General features: G+C 47.2%; 1 long non-coding RNA gene across 2 annotated transcripts; it reads left to right on the top strand.

The window, feature by feature from the left end:
- The first annotated feature begins 333 nt into the window (after window positions 1-333).
- On the top strand, window positions 334-1,581 carry LOC141252873 (uncharacterized). 2 transcript variants are annotated; one of them, XR_012314140.1, is made up of 5 exons: window positions 334-731; window positions 894-1,014; window positions 1,093-1,189; window positions 1,268-1,339; window positions 1,419-1,581. It is a non-coding gene; the product is annotated as an uncharacterized lncRNA (long non-coding RNA). The 2 variants fall into 2 exon arrangements; XR_012314139.1 differs by having other exon boundaries at window positions 350-731; window positions 903-1,014.
- The last annotated feature ends 19,143 nt before the right edge of the window (window positions 1,582-20,724 follow it).

The raw sequence follows: 20,724 nt of genomic DNA, 5'->3' as shown, positions 1-20,724 counted from the left end.
CTATCCAAGCATTTTAAAGATAAGCACAAAGGATCCATAAAAGACATGGAAATTATAGGGATACAGATTATCCAAAAAAACTGGAGGAATGGCAATTACATTAAACAAATGTCTAAAAAGGAAACAGAATGGATATTTAAGATGGACTCTTTGAGGCCAAGGGGCCTAAACACCGGAATTGAACTTTTTGCTTTTAATGATAATTAACCACAAACACTTCCCAGAAGCTTTGGCGGGTATATAATGAGAGCAGTGAGAATCATGACCATCCCTGACGAAGGATACCGTAGTATCCGAAACGCGTAGGAAGTGTGGCCTCTCCTGCTCTCCGTCTCCCAGTCACGTGACTAGTAGGACCTTACGCAACGCAGGTCCTACTGAGATCATCATCTTTCTTTCCTCGGGTGCTGCACGCAGGTGCCGGAGTCTCCGGCCGGGACTCCGACGCCCTCAGCCCTGACATCCAGCAGTCCCGTCCCCACGAAGCAAGCATTCTAATCAGGACGCCGACAAAGGTAACAACTCCAGCAGCACGTACCCATCCGGGACTACACGTGCACGAACGACAGACTCCACCGCCCCAAGGAATCCTTATCAGCACCACCGTTGAAAGAAACAGCTTTAAAACACTTACCAGCGCTCTCTACCTTTTGCTACAAACCAGGATTTTTTCTATACAGCTCAACCTACTCCAAAGCTGATTCTTTCTCCATCACACAGAGCCAATAGTGGTAAGACCTCTCATTTTATTGCAGCAGTACGTAACTCTCTCTCTATATATATATATATATATATATATATATATATATAAGAGATCATTTTACTTTTCTTTTTACCTATGAGTACTGTATTTATAATAGTTATTATTTATAATAACCACAATTGACACATAGCTCCCCTAGGTGGTATAACTAATCTTGATGACTACACTAGTCTGGATGACTATACTGTGACTACATCCACCACCATTGGACAACTACTACCCTCTAGATCCACAAAACTACTTCCCTACGGGTAAGATAAACTGTGATAAGTGTGCTATTTAGATTTATATACGTTTTAACGTTTTAATTTTCTATTTCCACTTTATAGTACCCTATAGTCTCTGCAGTAACCCAGGGGAGTACCCCCCCTAATCCTACCAGATATATACAGACCCCTCCACTTATTTAAGATTTCTACTATACAGGTAAAATACCCAAACTCAAACTCTAAACGTGGCAATACCCTGTCTCTTAATAATTAGCCCCCCTTCTTTTACTCACAGCTGACAGGTTCAAGAGAACTAACCAGAGGCATCCATATGTGATTACTCTTCCACCACCTAATTACGTTTCAGGTAACTAAAATCTCTACATACTAATAAGATAATCCGCCAACTATTCCTATACTTACCATAGTATATATACCCTTCACAGGTACCTGTACGTCCTGGACATACCGAGAATAATCCACTGATATTTCGCTCATATTCCTCCACCGAACCTCGCTTCTTCTGGGAATTTTTAGCCTCATATTTTATCCTTATTTTAACTAGCTTTTGTATGAATAAAAATAAAAATATATTTTTTATCTCCTTAACCTCTCGTGTCATTTAAAGTGAGTATACCAGCGCAGTAGATCTCGTTTATTTTAGGTTTTATGCTTATGTGGTATATGGTGCCCCTTACTACGTGCTGCAGGTTAACTTAACTATACCCACCAGCGCCCTTAAGAACTTTTTTAAATAAGTAAAGTGTCCGTTTCACTTGGATTGTCCATTAGAGGGGCAAAATATAAGTTAAAGGCATGTAAAGGCAATAAATACATAGCAATACATACGCAGGATAATGCAATAATATACAGTATTATACAATACAATACCTCAGGGGTAACTATCTACATCTGTCGAGGTTTAACTATTTTACTTAGTGTACCTGACAGGGAGTTGACCTTTCGTGCTACGTGTAGATCTGCGTAGTGCGGTGGTCTGTGTAGTGTCAGTGTTTCTCTCAGCTACCCTGTTTGTTCTACTAGCGATGGTATTGAAAAGCTGCCTTAACCTCGCTACTGTCTCTGCTGTCAGGTCTTTGACAGGGGCGACCACCAGGAACCTGGAGTAGTGATCCACCATGGTCAGGGCATAGGTATATCCTGACCGGCTGGGTGACAACTTGACATGGTCCAGGGCCACGATCTCCAGGGGTTAAGTCGTCTTGATGGGTTGCAGGAGTGCCTTCTGGCTGCTGTAGTCTCTTCTTCTGAGGCTACAGGGTCCACAGTCTCTGCACCACCTCTCAATGGAGCTGCGCATTCCCACCCAGTAGAATCGACACTTCAACAGGGTCTCTAGCTTTATCCAGCCAAAGTGCCACGCCTGATTGTGGTAGGCCTCCAACACCATCTGGATGTCCGTCTTAGGGACCACTATCTGCCACACCATCTCATGGGTTTTCGGATTGACGTACCTCTGGCACAGCTTCTCGCGGTAGATAAACAGCCGGCTTCTCTCATTCCACAGCTGCTTTGCTTGGAGAGACGCATCCTTCTCCAGGGAGGAACCTTCTTGGGTTATCAGCTCCTTGATATGGTTGACAACCGGGTCACTGTCCTGGGTCTCCTTCCAACTGTGGTGAGGCAAAGGGTTTAACGTCTTACCACGCTGCCTCCTGGAGGCTCGTTGCTCGTGGATCATCCCATTCCGATGAAAGGCAGGTAGCTCAATCTCCTCCAGGTCATCCACTTCTTCTTCTGTGTCTGACTAGTGAGGTATCCTGGACAGGGCATCGGCGTTGGCTTTCTTGCGGCCCGCCCAGTACTTAATTGTGAACTGGTAGTTTGACAGCCGAGCCATCCATCGTTGTTCCATGGCTCCCAGCATGGCTGTTTCAAGATGAGTTAAGGGGTTATTGTCAGTGTAGGCAGTGAACTTGCTGGAAGCTAGGTAGTGCTTGTACCTTTCTGTGATGGCTAAGACCAAGGCCAGGAACTCTAACATAAAGCTGCTATAGTTTTCTGGGTTCCTCTCAGTCGGGCAGAGCTTCCTGCTTGCATGCGCGATGACTTTCTCCTGGCCATTTTGCTTCTGACTTAGGACAGCTCCCAATCCTTCATTGCTGGCATCAGTATACAGCAGGAATGGTTGGCTGTAGTCAGGGTAGGCCAGGATCTCTTCGCCTGTCAGGATCTCCTTCATCTCCTTGAATGATTCAGCCTGTTCTTTACCCCAGTGGAACAGGGGATTTCTGCCTTTGGGGGACTGTCCTACCAGGAGGTCTTGCAGAGGCGCTGCTTTCTTCGTGTAATCTTTTACAAACCTCCGGTAGTATCCTACTAGTCCCAGGAACTGACGCACCTTCTTGAGGTTCTTTGGCTACGGCCATTTCTGGATGGCAGTGACCTTCTCCGGGTCTGGTGCTACTCCCTCTGGACTAACAATATGCCCCAGGTACTGTACCTTTTTCTTGAGCAGGTGGCACTTTGAGGGCTTCAACTTCATCCCATACTGGGACAGTGAGTCAAATACCTCCGTCAGGTGCTTCAAGTGGTCCTCATACGTCTTGGAATACACAATCACGTCATCCAGGTATAGTAACACAGTCTCGAAGTTGCGGTGTCCCAGGCAGCACTCCATCAATCTCTGGAACGTTCCGGGGTCGTTGCAGAGTCCAAACGGCATACTGTTGAACTCGCAGAGTCCCATCGGGGTGGTGAAGGCCGTCTTCTCCCAATCCTCCTCAGCAACAGCTACTTGCCAGTACCCACTAGTGAGGTCAAGGGTGGAAAAGTAATTTGCAGACTTTAAGGCAGCCAGGGATTCCTCAATACGGGGTAAAGGGTATGCATCTTTATGTGTAATGCATTTACTTGTCTGTAATCTACACACATTCTCATGCTTCCATCCTTTTTCCTGACTAGAACTAGGGGAGCTGCCCAGGGACTACAACTATCCCTTACTACCCCTGCCTTCTTCATGTCATGCAACATCTCCTTGGCTTTCTGGTAGTGTGCTGGAGGTATAGGCCTGTACCGTTCCTTGATGGGGGGATGGTTGCCTGTGGGGATGTGATGTTGCACCCCCTTAATCCTCCCAAAGTCAAGTGGGTGTTTGCTGAATACCTGTGCATATTCCTGAACCACCCGGTGTACTCCCTGTTTCTGGTGGGCTGGAGTGGTGTCTGTCCCAACATGGATCTGCTGACACCAATCCTCCACCTGGGTTGCCGGGTCATTATCCTCCACTTCGTCTGGTGAGGTTAAGGACTCCGCCGTGTGAATAGTTATTATTTACAGTGTACAGTTTGGCAACAGTGGCATAACGTGGTAATCTGACCTCGTCTTCCCCATAGTTGAGAAGACGGACGGGCACCCTCCCATTGCGTACATCTACTACCCCCTTCTCAGTTAAGAGCGTAGGACTGTGCTCTGAGCTAAGGGGTTCTACTACCGCCTGGTAGCTCTGTCCTTTAAGACCTATTGTTGCTCTACACCAGATAAGCATTTCACTCATTGGGGCAATCACAATGGGTATGGGGACTGTTACCCGCACATTACCAATCTCCCGCCTCCGGTCAGCTTCACTTGCTGCTGGTACATCAGGGCTCAGATCTCCCTCTGGATCGCTCTCTTCTGCCCTGGTCTGGCAACGTGAGCGAGCTGTTGGAGTAAAAACACAACCTCCTCCAAACAGTTACCAACAATGTTAGTGCCTAGTACCACATTCAGTCCATTTTCCTCATTGACAGTCTTCACTACAATGAGTCCCTGGTCCTTTAACTCCACTCTCCCCACTTTTACTGCTACATTCTTAACCCCAAGTAGGTCAAGAGGGAGGCCGTTAGAGGCATATACTGAAAAGTCTGGGTTTGGTGGTTGGAGACTGTCCATGGACCAGTATTTGCTATAAAGGATATAAGGTATAATTGTTACCTGGGATCCGGTGTCCAGCAGGGCAGGTATCGCAATGCCATCCAGTATGATGGATAGGAAAGGTCTTCCTCCCACGAACCTGCGGTGCCAGTCTGAGGGGCCTGCTGAGTCTATTCCTGGGTGCTGGCCCTCGGACCCAGGGTTTGCTTGTTTAAAGGACACTGGTGCACTGTGTGACCTGCCTTCTGGCAGCGGTGGCAGACGAACTCTTGGTGAGGATGGCGCTGGTTGTTGGTCCTCCCTGGGGGCGGCATTTTCCTCCTCTCAGGTGGCGATGTCCTACTCCGGGGTGGCGACGTCCTCCTTCTCCTCCGGTTCATCCAGGGGACATCCTCAGGGCAGTCGGCTAGCAGGATCTTTCCCTCCGTCTCTGGCTCCATCCGTAGCTGCAGGGCACTCATCACAGTGGCCAGGTTTTTGGTCAGCTGGCACACTTCTGAGCGCAGATAGTCCAGCTCAGTAGGGGGCGCTGCCTGCACTTTGGCTTCAGCAGCCAGCGGGGAAAAGGTGGATGCTGCTGGCGTTGGAGTGGCCCCACCCTGGTAACGTTGGATTGCAGTATCTGCCGTCTCCAGGGGTTGCAGTCCCTTATAGCCATATCCTTAAGGGTGTCAAAGGTAGCATCTGGATGATCCAAGGACCACCAACGCACAGTCCTGCTCTCCGCTTGGGACCTCAGCCCCCGGACAAATGGTTCTTTTAGCATTTTACTCTCATTAATTAAGCTAATTGGACTAACCTGTTTTAGAGCTTGCAGGGCCCCTTGTAAACGGCAGGCATAGTCCCGAACGCTGTCCTCCGGTTTCTGAGAGCATTGGTAGAACCTCATCCGGAGGTCTGCTTCAGTGCGGTCCTCAAAGGCAGTCTGTAACTTTTTGAAAATTGCAGACACTGATTCCTGGTCTGCGGCCGACCAAGTCTCTACTTCTCTCTCCGCAGCACCAGTCAATTGTCCCACAACTACTGCAGCTCTTTGTTTGCCCGTCATAGAATACATGTCCAGGATGCTTCATATTTTGCGCTTGAATCCAGACAGGATGTCTGGCTTGCCGCTGTACTGGGGGAGCCACTTTGCTCCAGGCATGTATGGTAAAGTCAATGGTACGATAAGGGCTACAGGCCCTGGTGATGGAGCGGCTGCTCCGTCTTGCGTGGCGGCGGCCGCATCATCGGGGCTGTCAGCCTGGGCCGCGACGTCGGGTTGTTGCTGAAACATCTTGGCACCCCCCTAGTGAACCGTGGCCTACCTTCCTTCTGTAGGCCACAGCTCCGCAGGTGACAGTCTTCTGGTAGGCCCTTGCGTCGCTTACGTTCCACGTCAGAGCATTAGCTGGGGCTTCCTGCCAGGACCTGACGCTGCGTCAGTGCGTGGGGCGTGTCCTCAACTTCGCGCGCTTCCAGCGGTTATGCCCCTCTTCTTCCCGCGCGGCGACCGGAAAGATGGCAGCCAGTGACGGGAAACTCCAGAAAATGGCGGGAAAAGCTTCACCACTGTGAGTTTTACAGTTTCTTAAGGCGCACAGTACCCGGTGGCAACGGGCACGCTATCCTGTTCGTGACACCAGTTAGAGGGATGTGGCGCCCAGGGGATGGGGACTACTCAGCGCCCAGGCCTTAATGCCTGGTCTTGGGGTGATGTCGCGGTGGTCGGCTCCCGGGCCCGTACCCTGGGGTCTCTCTTAAAAAGGGGAAAATGAAATGTCAAAGTTCGTGACGCCACCTGTGGTGTCTGGTGAGGATCACCAGCACTGCGGCAGTCCACTGAGGCCGGTGTTACGGCAGCTTTGATGGTGTAGCTCCCCACAGGTGGAGCTAGGCCTCAGGGCAGTGATGTTTGACGAGGTGCACGATATGGCGGTGACCCAGCCGGGTCCAAGGAAGGACAGGGGACACACACACACGGTTTGCTTCTGTACCTTTTACTGGTGGAAATGCAGGTACCGCCCGGACCACTGTAGGGTGAGGGGTGCACTGCAAGACTCTCCCCAGTGAGCAGGTGTAGGGCCTCCTGTTTCTTCGCCGCTTAGTGTTAGTGTCTGGCCTGCCTGGAGCTAGGCCTAACTTAGTCTCTGTTCTGCACCGGCTGATCCTGTGGTAGGGCCTTCTGTTAGAGTACACACTCCCTGGTAGATGGGGCCTCGGTAACTCCTGACCCTGGTATAACAGTCAGCGTTTGGTATTCCTGGGACATGTAGTTTGCCAGGGGTTCTGGTTGTCTTCTGCTGGGTGTAAAGAATCCCTGCAGACTCGGACCCAATGTCCGGTATATGGTTTCTGGGGTGAGCTGGTAAAGCTCCTCTGCCCCCAATGCTACTCACTCCTCTAGCCTTTGGCCTACTCGGGCCCTCACTAGGCTATACACACTGGCAGTTAGGTGTCTGCCTCTTCTGCTGCTCTCTGAGCGTCAGCAACGCTCCTAGCTCACTTAACTCGAGCTGCTTGAGTCTGACTGAGCTCCACTGCAGACTGACCTGTTTCTCTGTGTCTCACTCTGCAGGAACTGGCAGTGGACTCCAGACTGTTCTGTCTCCACTCACTTCCTGAGGAGAACTAACTCACAGACTGACTCCTTCTGTGTATGAGCAGGAACTGCTGAATCACTCCACCTTCCCTATTTATATCCCCATCGGGCTCCCTCTGGTGGTCTGAGGTGGAAGGTGGAGGTGTGTGTATGCTGTGAGGGCCTCTTGTGGAGAAAACCTGAAATTCACCCCTTCAGGATCTGTGGCTCCATGCACAGCAGGACGTCACAAATGCCCTTCAAAATTGTAAGCTGCCCATGCCAAAGGCACTAATGCACCCCCATACCCTCAGAGATGCAGGCTTTTGTACTGTGTTCTGACAAACGCTGGGTGGTTTCTCTCCTCTTGAATCCACTGGACCAGGACTGGCACTAAGGTGGAAAACTGGGAAATTGTTCTGGGTCCCCATCCACCCAAGGTCCCACAGTGATAGGGCTCACACAGAGAAACTGCCATTTATAACTGCATTGGTATGCACAGTTAAAGAAGTTGTCTGGTACTTTTTTTAAGTTGCCCATTGTATTCAGCATGTGGGTATAAGTATCTCTGTAAGTACCTTGTGTTGCAGATAATGCCTGTGAGCGGCGCTATCACTGGCCGCTCACAGGCATCACGTGACCGCCGGCTGCTCTGCCCCTGTTCTGCGTTCCACCGGTGGCTGATGGGTTGTGGGCGGGGTTATTCCTCTGCGTCACACCCGGGATCTACTGCGGGCTCTCCCTCTCCCCATTCATTGGGAAAAGCGCGTGGTGGATGCTGGGTGTGACACGCGGGGTAACCCCGCCCACAACCCAGCAGCCACCGCAGGGACCGCAGCACTGAGTCACGCCTCACTTGTCGTGACGTCAGCATGGGGTCACGTGATGCCTGTGAGCGGCCACTGATAGCGCCGCTCACAGGCATTATCTGCAACACAAGGTATTTACAGAGATACATGCTAAATACATTGGGAAATTTTAAAAAAGTACCGGACAACTTCTTTAAACTTTGCTGTAGAGCAGGGAGCTATGCCCTACCGCACTCTTTTCTGTAGACCACAGGGAGCTTTAGGCCTGCAGTCCAAAAGACGGCAGGGGCATGCACAGGATGTCAGCATCCCAGAGCATGTGGCATTGTGATTTCACCGAGTCACTCTGCCGCGCTGAGGCACTGAGTGTGCTGGCGGATTTTCCAGGATCCAGTGTCCAGAGCATCAAACTGTTGGGCCATCATAGTGTGTATATATAGGGAACTGTGGTGGACATCATACTGTATATAGGTGAGCTGTGGGGGCATCATAATGTATATAGGAGCTGTGGCACAATAGTAGTTTATATAGAGAGTTGTGGAGCTATAATATTTTATAAAGAGTAAATCTCAGTAACCTAGTGTTACTGGTACACCAGAAGAGATTTGGGACCATCACATTGTGTATAAGGAACTATGACACATTATACTGTATATAGGAAACTGACAGGGTGATCATTCTGTATATAGGGACACTGTATACAAAGGTGCTGTACAGCCATGGTACTGTGTATAGGGGCCTGTGGGGACCATCATACTGTATACAGAGAAGCTGAGTAGTGAACATACTCCTATATAGGGAGCTGTGGGGCAATCATATTGTATATAGGGAGCTATAGGGCTATCACACTGTGTATATGGAGCTATGTGGGTCTAATACTGTATATAGGAGAGCTGTTGGCTTATCATATTTTGTATAGGAAAGTTGTTTAAATGGAGGACTCAGGGAACATTATTGCTATACATGGGGGACTCGGGACATTATTACAAAACATATATACATACCGTGTGGGAGGTTGTGGAGACATCATTGCTTTGGGTGGCCTGTTAGGGCATCAAGGGACATATTATTTTTAGGGGCGCTCAGGGGACAATATTAAATGGGCACTTAAGAGTCATTATTACATTATAGAGACACTAATTGCATTATAACTGACACAAAGGGGCACAGATGGGGTATTATTACTTCTGGAGGCAAAATAAGAGTACGTATTGTTACTTTCAGTGGCACTCACACATAGCATTATTATTTTCAATGGGGTAATTTTACCATTTAAAGGGCACAATGGTGCATTTTACTATATACAGTGAGGAGCAAAAGTTCAAAACATTGTTACCCTTTTGCTCGTCACTGTAAGTGGAACAGTGGTGGGCAATATTATGTGGTGCACTAAGAAGAATACTGTTACCATGCCACAGCTACTGCTATATATGTTTCTGCCCCCTAGGCTTTAAAAGTCAGAAAATGCACAGACAATGCCAGTCCAGCATTTTCAGTGTAGTTTTCGTGGCTAGATGTGCAGAAGCACCTTTGGTGAGATCAAGGTCATGTGTCCAAAGTTCATTCACCCTTTGGGAGTATGTTCTGAAGATGAGGGAGCATTGTAAGTCCTTTCTACTGTGTGTTATATATTGGTGTTTGTTATATATTGGTGTTTGTTATATACTGGTATGTGTGTGTACTATATACTGATGTGTGTGTACTATATACTGATGTGTGTGTACTATATACTGATGTGTGTGTTATATACTGATATGCATGTGTTATATACTGATGTGTGTGTTACATCAATTTTGTGTGTGTGTGTATTTGTAACATACAGAGTGTGTGTTTGTGGTGTGTATGTAACATGCAGTATGTGCACCATCCACATTTATATACACTGATACTGAATATGAGAGCTTGTTGGCAATCATCAAGGGAAATGGCAAAATAATGTTCATTCATCAAGTGATTGTCGAAACAAAAAAACGTTCTCAGCAGCACATCACCTGGTGGAACAATCTATTACTGATTGTTTTTCCCCATCATTCTTTGTCAGTCTGTGTAAAGAGTGTAAAAGTCTTCCCATGTAGTTTTTCCCCCACTAAATCTGTACATGTGTATGTCACCTTCTAACTGACTTCACCGCTCTTCAGACTTTCCAGGTCACACTGCGCTCTGCATGACCCGGAAGTGGCTTTTACAGTTTAAGCCTATGGAACGGCAGAAAGAGCCTCCATAGGCTTTCCCTGTAAAAGAGATTTACGGCTCATGCATACAGCAGGCGACACCATGAGGGACGAAGGAGGTGGGACCAGGAGCTACCCCGGGACTGACCTCGGGAGGGTGGCAACTGACCCGTTAGAGAGACAGGTAGCAGGAATAGCCCGAAGGGGGGAACAGTAAATGCAGGCAGGCACTGTCAGAACACTGGGACCACCGATGTAGCTTGGTCCAGCCGAAGTACAGAAGAGCACAGGCAGGTGTGGACTGGACCGGCTGTTACACAGATGAGCACAGGCAGGTGTGGACTGGACCGGCTGTTACACAGATGAGCACAGGCAGGTGTGGACTGGACCGGCTGTTACACAGATGAGCACAGGCAGGTGTGGACTGGACCGGCTGTTACACAGATGAGCACTGGCAGGTGCGGACTGGACCGGCTGTTACACAGATGAGCACAGGCAGGTGTGGACTGGACCGGCTGTTACACAGATGAGCACAGGCAGGTGTGGACTGGACCGGCTGTTACACAGATGAGCACAGGCAGGTGTGGACTGGACCGGCTGTTACACAGATGAGCACTGGCAGGTGCGGACTGGACCGGCTGTTACACAGATGAGCACAGGCAGGTGTGGACTGGACCGGCTGTTACACAGATGAGCACAGGCAGGTGCGGACTGGACCGGCTGTTACACAGATGAGCACAGGCAGGTGTGGACTGGACCGGCTGTTACACAGATGAGCACAGGCAGGTGTGGACTGGACCGGCTGTTACACAGATGAGCACAGGCAGGTGAGGACTGGACCGGCTGTTACACAGATGAGCACTGGCAGGTGCGGACTGAACCTGCTGTTACACAGATGAGCACAGGCAGGTGTGGACTGGACCGGCTGTTACACAGATGAGCACTGGCAGGTGCGGACTGAACCTGCTGTTACACAGATGAGCACTGGCAGGTGTGGACTGGACCGGCTGTTACACAGATGAGCACAGGCAGGTGTGGACTGGACCGGCTGTTACACAGATGAGCACTGGCAGGTGTGGACTGGACCGGCTGTTACACAGATGAGCACAGGCAGGTGAGGACTGGACCGGCTGTTACACAGATGAGCACTGGCAGGTGTGGACTGGACCGGCTGTTACACAGATGAGCACTGGCAGGTGTGGACTGGACCGGCTGTTACACAGATAAGCACTGGCAGATGTGGACTGGACCGGCTGTTACACAGATGAGCACAGGCAGGTGTGGACTGGACCAGCTGTTACACAGATGAGCACTGGCAGGTGTGGACTGGACCGGCTGTTACACAGATGAGCACTGGCAGGTGTGAACTGGACCGGCTGTTACACAGATGAGCACTGGCAGATGTGGACTGGACTGGCTGTTACACAGATGAGCACTGGCAGGTGTGGACTGGACCAGCTATTACACAGATGAGCACTGGCAGGTGTGGACTGGACCGGCTGTTACACAGATGAGCACTGGCAGGTGTGGACTGGACCAGCTATTACACAGATGAGCACTGGCAGGTGTGGACTGGACCGGCTGTTACACAGATGAGCACTGGCAGGTGTGGACTGGACCGGCTGTTACACAGATGAGCACTGGCAGGTGTGGACTGGACCGGCTGTTACACAGATAAGCACTGGCAGATGTGGACTGGACCGGCTGTTACACAGATGAGCACAGGCAGGTGTGGACTGGACCAGCTGTTACACAGATGAGCACTGGCAGGTGTGGACTGGACCGGCTGTTACACAGATGAGCACTGGCAGGTGTGAACTGGACCGGCTGTTACACAGATGAGCACTGGCAGATGTGGACTGGACTGGCTGTTACACAGATGAGCACTGGCAGGTGTGGACTGGACCAGCTATTACACAGATGAGCACTGGCAGGTGTGGACTGGACCGGCTGTTACACAGATGAGCACTGGCAGGTGTGGACTGGACCGGCTGTTACACAGATGAGCACTGGCAGGTGTGGACTGGACCGGCTGTTGCACAGATGAGCACTGGCAGGTGTGGACTGGACCGGCTGTTACACAGATGAGCACTGGCAGGTGTGGACTGGACCGGCTGTTACACATATGAGCTCTGGCAGGTGTGGACTGGACCGGCTGTTACACAGATGAGCACTGGCAGGTGTGGACTGGACCGGCTGTTACACAGATGAGCACTGGCAGGTGTGGACTGGACCGGCTGTTGCACAGATGAGCACTGGCAGGTGTGGACTGGACCGGCTGTTACACATATGAGCTCTGGCAGGTGTGGACTGGACCGGCTGTTACACAGATGAGCACTGGCAGGTGTGGACTGGACCGGCTGTTGCACAGATGAGCACTGGCAGGTGTGGACTGGACCGGCTGTTACACAGATGAGCACTGGCGGGTGTGGACTGGACCGGCTGTTACACAGATGAGCACTGGCAGATACGAGCAGGCAGGTACAGGGCAGATATGCTATTGGACGGACAAGGGGAACCTAACAACTGGCAAGCATGCACACACACATCCTGGGCAGCAACAGACGTAGAGGAAGGAGGAAGTGTGGGACGGGACCTGTGTAGGTGAGTAAGCTGGCATCCCTGCCAGGGGAGAGGGGCAGCATGCTTGGATGCTGGCGCTACAGAGATGATCCAAAAAAATGTTCTTGAGATGTCAAATGCACCACCCATAGAGGAGGTACATGGACCAAAATTTTAAAGCGTTAACTGTCTGTTACTCTTGCCATTTACTGTATCTGTATGACCTGATGAAAAAGGCAGTGCGCCTTCAAAACGCGTTTTATAAAAAGCTTTACTTATCAGTCAGAATACTGTAGCAAAAGTGATACAAAAATGTAACAAAGAATGAACTGCAACCATCTCACAGAGACATCCACGTACGTTAACACCTAACAGGAGCATCTTCTGATGAAAATTCCACCAAGGACAACATCTGCACGGAGTTTGTATGTTCTCCCTGTGTTTGTGTGGATTTCCTCCGGGTTCTCTGGTTTCCTCCCATACTCCATAAACATCTTGATAGGGAGTTTAGATTGTGAGCCCCAATGGGGACAGCAATGATAATGTATGTAACGTGCTGTGGAATATGTTGGCGCTATATAAAAATAAAGATTACCCACTGTTAATTGTGACAAAGTATGTTCTATTAATAACCATCCTCTGTTTCCTCTGTTGCAGCCAGTTGTTAACAAAATTAGACATATATTCCCCTTGTTGCATAGCTCATATTTTAAATACCAACCTTTTAAGTAGCACTGTATCAAATGCTTCTGAAAAGTCCAGTCAGAGAACATCCATGGCAATATCCTGGTCCAGTCTGGAACTTACCTCTTCAAAGATTATATTAGTTTGACAGGTCAGATCCCTCATAAACCCATGTTGGTGAAGGGACATGAGGTTATTTTTATTGAGATACTCCAAGATAACATCTCTTAGAAAACCATCAAAGATTTTGCCCACAATAGAGGTTAAATTCACTGGCCTATAATTTCCAGGCTATTATTTGCCGTTATTTTGAATATTGGTACCACATACCTTTCCCCCTGCGTGCTGTTTCCTTCTGCGCATTTCCGCACTAATCCTCGGCTTTTTTCATTAACATTCAGCTCGCGCATGTGCGCTACACACGGTAACAGTCAGATATGTCACCAGAAAGAGCGCGCAATCAGGCCCCTTTATCAGAAGTGGCTTGCGGTCCGGCCCCTCACGGATTTAAAGCACGCCACCTGGCAATCAGTGAACACCACGGCACGTCTTGTACCAAAATCCTGTCTCCCCGAACCCTATTTCTTTATAGGTAATCTGTTTTAGATTCCTTTTCCTGCGTCTGTGGCTGGTTCCTTTTGGTTCAATACCTCCTAGAGAGGATCTAGTCCTTTATGTTCACACATGTTGGGTTTTTCAGCGTTTTTTTGCTGCAGATTTTTATGCAAATTTTCAGCTGTGTTTTGCAGTACCAGCAAAGTCTATGAGAAACCAGAATTCTCTGTTCACATCATGTTTTTTTTTGTTTTTTGTTTTTTTTTTTACGAATTTTGTGCCTTGGTTGGGTTTTTGGAAAGTAGAGCATGTCACTTCTTTCAGAGTTTTTTTTCAGCGTTAGGTAGTGAAAAACGATGAAAAAACCTAGATGAGTGAACATAGTTATTAGGTTTTGCTAAGTTTGTAGTAAAAATAAGCAAGTACAGCAGTATGTGAAACTCATTTATTTTTGTGATTTTTTTTTTTTTTACCATCTTGTCTTGGTCATTGAGATGATTGTTTGTATTAGGAGAGTTTAATTAAATTAGTGATGTGTAAAGTCTAAACATTAGCTGAGCTAATTGTGAGATTGAACAGTGCCTGTGCAAGTGAATGGCAGACCATAGTTTGAAAGTAAATGGTGTCATACAAACTCAGTGCATTGCCAGTGTCTAAACTATTCCTGAACAATTCACCTCCCCCACTATGCCAAAGACAGAATGAGATTTTTTTTTCCACAGAACTTTATGTACATGCATAAATAGAGACAGAAGGACAGTGAAGAAAAACGCAGCAAAACCTGCGTTTTTGACGCAGCTGATCTCATGCCAGAGTTGGGTTTTGCTGCAGATTTGTGATGCTGAAAAGACTCAACATGTATGAACACAGCCTTATAGTTCACAGACATTTTGTGTTCATTTTCTCTCTTGTTCCAAGTATATTTTTTACTTATCTTATGTCTCTCTGATGTTTAAGCCTCTAAATACACTTTTTTTTTTTCTTAAGGGATCTTTTTGTGACCGGGGACCCTTTTCTCTTATTTTTCATATTTAACTGTGATACATATATTACACAATGCCCTGCAATTGGAGCACAACAGGGGATCATCTTCGAACAGATGTAAACAGTTGTGCTCAAAAGTTTACATACTCCGGTAGAATTTTTCCTTTCTTGGCCTTTTTCAGAGAATATGAATGATAGTAAAAAAAACTTCTTCTCCATTCATGGTTATTGGTTTGGTGAAGCCATTTATTGTCAAACTACTATGTTTACTCTTATTAAATCTTAATGACAACCAAAAATATCCGAATGACCCTGATCAAAAGATTACATACCCCAGTTTTTAATACCGTGTATTGCCCCCTCTAACATCAATGACAGCTTGAAGTCTTTTCTGGTCGTTGTGGATGAGGTTCTTTATTTTCTCAGATGGTAAACCTGCCCATTCTTCTTGGCAAAAAGCCTCCAGTTCCTGTAAATTCCTTGGCTGTCTAGCATGAACTGCGTGTTTGAGATCTCCCCAGAGTGGCTCAATGATATTGAGGTCAGGAGACTGAGATGGCCACTGCAGAACCTTCACTTTGTTCTGCTGTAGCCAATGACAGGTCGACTTGGCCTTGTCATGTGAGCCTTTGTAGCTCACACATCCCAAAAACATCAGCGATCCACCTCTGTGCTTTATTGTAGGAATGGTGTTCTTTTCATCATAGGCCTTGTTGACCTCTCTCCAAATGTAACTTTTATGATTGTGGCCAAAAAGTTCAATTTTGGTATCATCACTCTAAATTACCTTGTTCCAGAAGTTTTGAGGCTTGCCCCTGTGCTGTTTGGCATATTATGGGTGAGATTCTTTGTGGCATTTGCGCAGTAATGGCTTTCTTCTGGCGACTCGACCATGCAACCCATTTTTCTTCAAGTGCCTCCTTATTGTGCATCTTGAAAACAGTTCAACTACCTTTTCCCATAGATCCATTGGCGATTCTTTTGCTTTCCCCATGACTCACAATCCAGAAACGTCAGTGGCTGGATAAAAGAGGCAAGCGTCTGTCTGGATACCAGAAACTCACTCAGCTTTTATGCACACACACTGATTACAAACAGGTTCAAAGGTGAGGATGTTACCTTTAGTAGCCATTCCAACCCATTTGTGTCAAATTCTGTGCATGTTATGAGGCCAAAATCACCAGGGTATATGAACTTTTGATCAGGTTCATTTGGATGTTTTTGGTTGTCATTAAGATTTAAAAAGAGAAAACACAGTAATTTGACAATAAATGGCTTCACCCAACCAATTACCATGAGTGGAGAAAAAGATTTTTTGTTATCATTCATATTTTCTGAAACAAGGCCAAGAAAGGAAAAATTCTGCTGGGGTTTGTAAACTTTTGAGTACAACTGCACACCGATTGACAGGTTGCAGTCCTCTTGCTTAACATTTAAATCTCCTATATCCTTTTGTGTGTTTTCTCATATTATAGTGTTCAATATATATATTATAGTGTTCAAAACTTACACATATAGTATCATTGTACCAAATTTAATTTCATAAATGACTCTGTTATTTTTGTATCTTTTTTTTAGATTGATATTAATTTTGTTTCTTTTATTGTTTACTTATTCAGATATCCATTGAGAAAGGCCTTTTACAGGCTGAAATGTTGGTGGTTGCTATTATCTGTTTTTCATTTGGGTCAAGTAATAAATTCTCTTCATAATTACTGGTGTGCCAAAGTTTTCTCCATCGGTGAAGATTACTATTTACTTCTGAGCGCCCATTTTCTTGCTTTTAAGTCTTGGCTCCAGCTATGGTCCCCTGCTGGATCTTCAAAGTATATTTTCTGTGAAACCTTGGGGTTTTTCAAGGAATAATATATGTGACTGCAATTGTCAGGCTGAAATTCATGCTGGCCATGGTTTGGGCAGAATAAATAATTTGACAGGTTCCCTTTAGCTATTGAGTGACTGCTGGATTCACAAGATGGCAAGCATTATTGTATTGCTTTTGTCTTTTGCATTGATTTAATCGTTAAAATCAGTCATTAGTACAGCAATTGAGTGAGCCTCACTGTGCTATTCCCATTTCTTTTGTATACTTCACGTTGCACAAAAAATTTGTGACTTTCTAGTTAGTGATGAACGAGCGTGCTGGCCACTGCTCGGTACTCGCCCGAGCATCACCCTGTTCGGCGAGTATTTCTGGGTTGCTTGGGCGAGAGCTCGGGTCTCCGCCCTGCATGTTTGGCGCCCTTTAGAGAGCCAATGAACATGCAGGGATTGCTTTTCATGCACTCTAATGCTGTAACCATGTTGGTTATGGCATTGGCCGCACAGCATCATCGGGTCTTCACCGCGTGCAGAATTATTAGGCAAATGAGTATTTTGATCACTTTGATACTTTTTATACATGTTGTCCTACTCCAAGCTGCATAGGCTTGAAAGCCAACTACCAATTAAGTAAATCTGGTGATGTGCATCTCTGTAATGAGGAGGGGTGTTGACTAATGACATCAACACCCTACTGGCAACTTGATGCAACTTTGAGACATTCGTTTACTCCAACCTGCCCCTCGACTCAAGGCCAGGGTACGAGGGCCGTGTCTCCATCCGCTGCAGGTTCATCCAGAAGCCACGTTCAGGGGTGGAGATCACAATCAAAGAACCATGAGCCCAAGATGGCTGTTTATTAAATATGAAATATTAAGTGTCACTAAAATGTGAATCCTCCACCCTCACCTTCTACATGGTTCCCCCTATCTTTTGCTTCCACAGTCTCCCTTTTTCCAGTAGGGGCAGCACTCTAGTGCCTACTAGCCCCCTCTGGTGGAAGAAGTGTGGTGTTGGATGTGGAGGTGGGGTCCTGATCATTGCACCGTTCTTACCTCGAAGGAGGAACACCACACCCCATTGAAAAGGTGCAGCATCCCTGTGGCGGTCGAACCCTCAGGGGCGCCACATTCCCCCCTGGTGAAACACAGTACATCCGCGGGCTGCAAAGAGAGCAAAACCTGGTACAGTCTTTTTATATTTTTGATAACAGTAAACAATCTTCCCAATATGGGAGGCACTTCTCCTTTAACATTACAAACTGCACATAATATAAAAGTATAAAAGTACTTGCTTGATCTGTTTTCAATCAACATTGCGTGCAACATTGTTCTCAATCAACTGAAAAGACTCATAAGTATCCAAGCTTAATATTTTTGGAAGTTGGAGTGGGTTATTTTTAGATTTGGCTATCTTAGGAGGATATCTGTTTGTGCAGGTAACTATTACTTTGCAGAATTATTAGGCAACTTAATAAAAACCAAATATAATCCCATCTCACTTGTTTATTTTCACCAGGTAAACCAATATCAGTGCACAAAATTTAGAAATAAACATTTCTGACATGCAAAAAACAAAAACCAAAAAAATTAGTGATGAATATAACCACCTTTCTTTATGATGACACTCAACAGCCTTCCATCCATAGATTCTGTCAGTTTCTTGATCTGTTTTCGATCAACATTGCGTGCAGCAGCCACCACAGCCTCCCAGACACTGTTCCGAGAGGTGAACTGTTTTCCCTCCCTGTAGATCTCACATTTTATGATGGAACACAGGTTCTCTATGGGGTTCAGATCAGGTGAACAAGGGGGCCATGTCATTATTTTTTCTTCTTTTAGACCTTTACTGGCCAGCCACGCTGTGGAGTAGTTGGATGCATGTGATGGAGCATTGTCCTGCATGAAAATCATGTTTTTCTTGAACGATACCGACTTCTTCCTGTACCACTGCTTGAAGAAGTTGTCTTCCAGAAACTGGCAGTAGGTCTGGGAGTTGAGCTTCACTCCATCCTCAACCCGAAAAGGTCCCACAAGTTAATCTTTGATGATACCAGCCCATACCAGTACCCCACCTCCAACTTGCTGGCGTCTGAGTCGGAGTGGAGCTCTCTGCCCTTTACTGATCCAGCCTCTGGCCCATCCATCTGGCCCATCAAGAGTCACGCTCATTTCATCAGTCCATAAAACCTTTGAAAAATCAGTCTTAAGATATTTCTTGACCCATTGTTGACATTTTATCATATGTTTCTTGTTCAAAGGTGGTCGTTTTTCAGCCTTCCTTTCCTTGGCCATGTCCCTGAGTATCGCATACCTTGTGCTTTTTGATACTCCAGTAACGTTGCAGCTCTGAAATATGGCAAAGCTGGTGGCGAATGGCATCTTGGCAGCTTCACGCTTGATTTTCCTCAATTCATGGGCAGTTATTTTGCGCCTTTTTTGGCCAACACGCTTCTTGCGATCCTGTTGGCTATTTGCCATGAAATGCTTGATTGTTCCATGATCACGCTTCAAAAGTTTGGAAATTTCAAAACTGCTGCATCCCTCTGCAAGACATCTCACAATTTTGGACTTTTCAGAGCCCGTCAAACCTCTCTTCTGACCCATTTTGCCAAAGGAAAGGAAGTTGCCTAATAATTAAGCACACCTTATATAGGGTGTTGATGTCATTAGTCAACACCCCACCTCATTACAGAGATGCACATCACCAGATTTACTTAATTGGTAGTTGGCTCTCAAGCCTATCCAGCTTGGAGTAGGACAACATGTATAAAAAGTATCAAAGCGATCAAAATACGCATTTGCCTAATAATTCTGCACGCGGTGTATACAGGACAGGAGGAGTGGTACTGTGCAGTGTATATATACAGGACAGGAGGAGTGGTACTGTGCAGTGTATGTATACAGGACAGGAGGAGTGGTACCGTGCAGTGTGTGTATATATACAGCCCCACAAGCAAGCCCCCGGCCCCATAAGTCAGTTCTGCACCAGAGAAAGCTTAGGGAATCATTAAATATTTAAAAACAAAGATCTTTTTCACACAGGCTGCCACACAGCACTCACCGGGCCTGGCGCACAGGTAGGAGCAGAGCTGCTGCAGATACTGAACCTTGCGTGTGTGCGCAGTGCACCCCTAATCCCGCCTGTGCCTGCAGAATTAAGGGGCCAGCGGCCGGAAAAACGGGCCGGCGGCCGGACCAGCGCGCCCCGTGTCCCACTATATATGCACACATGCGCAGCCCACCGGGAAAATGCCTCGTGGGCCAGATTAGCAATCCAGGCCTGACGCCCTCGTTATCTCCCGTCTTGACGACTGCAACCTCCTACTCTGTGGCCTCCCTTCTAACACTCTTGCATTCATCCAATCTATCCTAAACTCTGTTGCCCGACTAATCCACCTATCCACTCGCTATTCCCTGGCCTCTCCTCTCTGTCAATCCCTTCACTGGCTCCTCATTGCCTAGAGACTCCAGTTCAAAACCGTAACCTTGGCATGCAAAGCCATCCACAACCTGTCTCCTCCATACATCTGTGACCTAGTCTCCCGATACTTACCTGCACGCAACCTCCGACCCTCACAAGATCTCCTTCTCTGCTCTCCTCTTATCTCCTCTTCCCACAAGCGCATACAAGATTTCTCCTGTGCATCCCCCCCTTCTCTGGAACTCTCTACCCCAACATTTCTGACTCTCGCCTATTGTTGAAACCTTCAAAAGGCACCTAAAGACCC

Source organism: Phyllobates terribilis, unplaced genomic scaffold, assembly GCF_046119375.1.
Source record: "Phyllobates terribilis strain yellow unplaced genomic scaffold, ASM4611937v1 Scaffold_2__4_contigs__length_985480577, whole genome shotgun sequence".
In the NCBI taxonomy this organism is placed as follows: Eukaryota; Metazoa; Chordata; class Amphibia; order Anura; family Dendrobatidae; genus Phyllobates; species Phyllobates terribilis.
Note: the sequence above shows the minus strand (reverse complement) of the source record. Positions and strands in the feature narration are given on the sequence as shown.